Source organism: Nannobrachium achirus (genome assembly GCF_963921795.1).
Source record: "Nannobrachium achirus genome assembly, chromosome: 24".
Classification (NCBI taxonomy): domain Eukaryota; kingdom Metazoa; phylum Chordata; class Actinopteri; order Myctophiformes; family Myctophidae; genus Nannobrachium; species Nannobrachium achirus.
The window spans coordinates 2728637-2734037 of NC_137831.1; positions in this window are offsets into that span (position 1 = coordinate 2728637).

Below are 5401 nucleotides of genomic sequence, written 5' to 3' on the forward strand. Positions count from 1 at the left end.
CAAGGATTTACTGCTGCTTCAACATCTTTTTCAAAGTTGCTGTCTTTCTATTGAGTATTGATTAGGAAAACCTTTTTATTTATAACCATGAAGGACTGTAAATTCCCTGGTTGCCTGAACAAACGCACAACTGCAACCTGCAAGCGCAAAAGCTTCCATAGTATTCCTGTCGCCGATGCCGAAATGAGAAGACTTTGGCTCACAGCCTTGCGAATAGATTGTAACACTTCTGCAGAAGTGTCTAAACATTGGATAGTTTGCAGTGATCACTTTGAGCCGGAGGATTTCTACCCTAGAGAACCGGAGTTGGAATCTACCGCACCAAAGAAAAGAGCAGGGCTTCGAAAACACAAACAAAAAAGAAACCCCAAGAAAGAGCGCACCAGACTGAGACCTCACGCTGTGCCACGGACTGCAACCTCAGAGGTAAATAAACGACCAGAACCATTGCTATGTTTATTTTTGGTCGAGGCATGAAAATTCTAACACGCTTTGAATTGTTTTTGCCAAATAAACCTTGGAGTGAATGTACCGTTATAAAGTATGGCTCACTTACACAATTATTGCTAAAAGGTTTGGATGCAGAGTGTTATGATAAAAGTAGTCTACTAATCCTTGTTTACTGTGGAAAGTCGGAATATAGTTCCCAACCTCCCCCAATAGCACGTTTCGAAATCCTGTCATAAAATACCCTGTTTCTCCATGAAACAAAAGACGGGGTCGTTCACATACTTTTTCTGAAGAATTTCGCACCTTTGTGTTAGGAAGGCTAAACCCCCAATAACACCTTTTCTATTCAGGACATCAAAAACAGTTTCTGGTTCTATATCACTATAGCAAAAAACAAATTCATGACAATAGCATTTTATTCATAATGATGCAGTTAGTGTGTCTTTGTGGTTGATTAGTACATTTTATTTTTTATTTCCATTACATTATAATTATAATCATGAGTGACTTTCACCCACTGTATGACGTTACAGACAGAAAATATAAACTAGCCTACTCTAAATGAGTTTTTTTTTTATAAAGGAATTACCTTCAGCTTCCCAAACAACACATCCAGACACAACCCAGGTGAGGAGAAACCTAATGCACCTATTGTTATTGTTTACGTTGGAGTTTTAGGAAATGAATATAGCCTACTCATGTTTGTCTGTATCTTATTTTTTTTAGTCCGATAATGTCACCAACTCCCTATTTATTCAAGTTATTGAGAAACATCCCAAAGGAGCGTAACACACAATTATTTATTTATTTATAAGAAAGTAATACAATCAACGTATTCTTTATTATATTTCTTTGTTCTGCTTTCATTCAATGACATAGGGAGGTGGAGGGGCTGAAAGTGAAGACCTTTTCCAGGACTATGAAGGTGCCAAATGCTCAACACCTACAAAGTCCCAAACTACACAGAGAGGTCATTCATCACAGCTTGCCAGTCCAATTATACACACACCACCAGAATTGATGTCCGAACCAGAAATAGGACATGTGGAAGAGGTGAGAATAATGTTGCTTTTGTTACCAAGCCGATGTGTATGACATTATAATTACTAGATGTAAACCTAGGATACTGTTGTTGAGATCTTTTGACTTTCCCCACAATGCACCTACCTGTAATCTCAATAACTGTTTCCTTCAAAAGGAACAGATGCTGTTTTTTCATTCCATAGTTATCCTTTGGGAAATTAATCAAAAGCTACAAATAGTAGATGTTGCGAACATTTAGATCAGCTATGTCCAATTGAGCTCCTAGTGCATTTGTTTACTGTTGTGAAATAATTGCCCAGGTGGAAAAAACATATAAGGCCTCTGCTACTACTTTTCCAAATGTTCCTCTGAGTTTGTTTTCAGCAGTTGGAAATGGAATACATGTCAGAAATGTGAGACTATTTTGTGAGAAATGTGAGACTATATTTTGAGTACTGTCTCCCTGGCACATGGGTTAGTCATTCCATATTCTTGTTTATGATTTCGTTTAGGGACCAGACTGTCGTTTCAAGAAGGATCCCGCCTTCTACATGCACCTCAGCACTCCACCGCAGCCTCAGCAAACACGAAGGACCAGGCCATCATCATCGGGGCAATATATGGCACGGCCTCCTACATTTTTTCTCGAGGTAAAATGCGAATGCATTCATTTATTCACACGTCATACACATAGAGTGTGCATGCTCCTATCCAAAATATAATATTATTTTTGTTAGATACAGTACATTTGAAGAATTCTAAATGTTTATTCTTTATTTTCGAAAGGACTTGCCTTCTACTTCACACTGGTCCTACCAAACCGAGCATTCCACAGAGGAAGAACAGGTGAGGAGAACAATAATCTCTTATTTCTTATTTTAGGCCAACATAATTAGAAGCAGTGAAGCTAATGCTATGTAATAAATCATCTATTATACAATCAAAAAATGTATTATCTGTCACATTTTTATTTGACAAAGACCTTCTATTTGTCCATAGCCTCAAGCATTGCCTCCCAATGAGGATCTAATAAGCAGCCTGGATCAGTCCTACGGGGAAATGGTCATAGACGACTCGTCAGAGGATGATGATTCAGACACATCATATGTTCCATCACAGGAAACCCCAAGTTCCGAATCTTTCGATGAAGAAGAGGCAACAAGCAAAAAGGTTCTTTGGGATCCATACAGGAGGTGGATTGTGGATGAGTCCCACATAATGGAACTCTTGGACTTCTGCTCAAAATGTGGAAAGAAGATACTGTTGAAAGATCCCTATGTAGCCGGGGGCAGCCGTCTACAAGTGAAATGGGAATGTGAGGGTGGCTGCATTGGATCTTGGTGTTCAAGCCCTAAAACAGACAAACGTACTGCAGACAACAACATTGTTTGTAGTGCAGCCATTTTTTACACTGGAGCCACCTTCACCGACATTTTTGAATGGGCACAACTGGTAAACCTTCAGGTTCCTAAGAAAACCCTGTTCTACAGTATCCAAAAGAAGTACCTCATCCCAGTCATCCATGCGGCCTATAGAGATCATAATAACTCCATCATAGAACTACTGAGGGAGAGATCTCTTTCAGGGGAAAGAATAGAACTGTGTGGTGATGGCAGATCTGATAGTCCAGGTAAGCTTTGATTTATAATTATGACATAACCTGTTACACCATTTGAGATTTCCCATAAAAAGATAGATAATCCTTTTTGTGATTGCATTTGTTTGTGTGTGAGTGCGGCTGTGCGTGATAGTGTAAATATGTGTGTGTGTGTGTGTGTGTGTGTGTGTGTGTGTATCTATATAAATATATATATATATATATATATATATATACTAATTGGACCTTTTTATTTTTATGTTCTGTAGGTCACAGTGCCAAGTACACCACATACTCCTTCCAGGATGATGCCACCAAAAAAGTTGTTCATTTTGAATTGGTGCAGGTAAATATCTCCAATACTGTACCGTAATGACAATTGTGGTTTGTCTCACTTTTCCATCCGTAGATGATACATTTTTTTCTACATTTCAGGTTTCAGAGTCTGGCAGCTCTGCAGGGATGGAGCTGATTGGTTTCAAGAGAGGCCTTGAGAAACTGGCCTACCTTGGAGTTCCAGTTGGACTCATTGCCACGGATCGTTCACCTTCCATCAAGTGTCTTATGAGGACTCCCCGGTACGAAAGTGTACTCCATGAATTTGATCCATGGCACGTTGGCAAGGGTATGTCTGCTTCCAAATTCTAGATTTACAATTAATTAGCTCTAATAAGTTCACTAATATAATAACAACTTTGCCTTTTTAGTTTTATTTCTATAATGTATTATATTGTCCATTTCAAAGGTTTGAAAAAAAGGTTGTTGGCTGAAGGAATCAAGGCGTGTAATAGACCACTTCAGCCATGGATCAAAGCCATCAACAATCATCTGTACTGGTCCTGCGAAATGAGTGGTGGTGATCCAGAGGTAAACTAACCCTTATGCATAGAACACTAGGCCTACATTAAATGTAACTTAGGATTGTTTTAGTACTGAGTACATTATAAAATTGAAGTTATAATAATAATAAACTGTTATTTTGGCAGAAATGTGTGAAGCAGTGGAAGTCCCTGGTGCATCATATTCTTGGCGTGCATCGATGGGAGGAGGACAATCTTGAGCAGAGATGTAACCACCGGGATTACACTGCTGAGGAGCAAAAGAAAAAAAAGTGGCTTACTGCTGACTCTTCTGCCTTCCGTGTAGTCCAGGGCATTGTGTTGGATGCCAACATTATCCGTGACTTGAGACAAATGGCACAATTCAAACACACAGGTATGTGCAAACTCATATGATACAGTCTACACTATTTATTCAATAATCTATAATAATAAATCTACAGATGAATGTGAACAGTTAGGTTCGATCTTATACCAAATTCTTATAACATATTCCATGCCAAATTTTGCACACACACTCCTTGACTGCCAAACTACAACCTCCAAGGACCCCCGGAGCCCCAGGGACCCCCAGGTCCCTGGGGGACCCCCAGATGTAAAAAATGACCAAATGTACTCACACGTCACACTTTTTCCCTGCTTATATCTCCGCACCCGTTGACCTGATCCATGCCAGATTTTACACACACACTCCTTGCCTGCCAAACTACAACCTCCAAGGACCCCCAGATGTAAAAAATGACCAAATGTGCAAAAATGACCACCCCAACGGGGCTGCTCACGGGGAATTCCCGGGGACCACCGACTTCTGGTGCTCCAGAACGGATGCAAAAGTGGTGGCGCCCCCAGTGGAGGACCCCCTGCCACTGCAGCGCACATAAAATGCCGTAACACGGGCTAGGAGCGTCCGGGAGAGCCGCGGCCGGTACCTATTCGTCCGCCAAGGCAACGCGGAGACCCCACCCCTCATTTCTCACATGGCCCTATTCTAGCGATTTTTAAAACACATTTTTGGACACTGCTCCTACAGTTTTTGCCCTAAAATCACGAATATCACTACACAGCATGTCTACACTCATGTCATCAACATGGAACAGGAAGATTTTGGAAAAACACATTTTTGCCCTATTTGTGGAGATAAGCCACCTACGGTCGCTTATCTCCCGATTAGGGAGTCTTACTGGTACTAATCCCTCTAACCTTCCTTGCAGGATCATTAGAGGTATTTCATAATTCCTTATTGAAGTACACGCCCAAAAGAAGCCATTTTTTCTACGACTCAATGCTGGCCCGAACCATGCTTGCTGTGATCGATCACAACAAGAATGTTGGCCGGGAGCAAGCCACTACCAAGCAAGGTAAATATCTATCAAAAACCCCAAACATCTAATAATAACACAATACATAGGAAGCTGTTGGTGATTGACACATTCCTGCTAAGAGTGGGTGTTCTATTTATTTACCATTTTTATTATATTACTAATGGAATGTT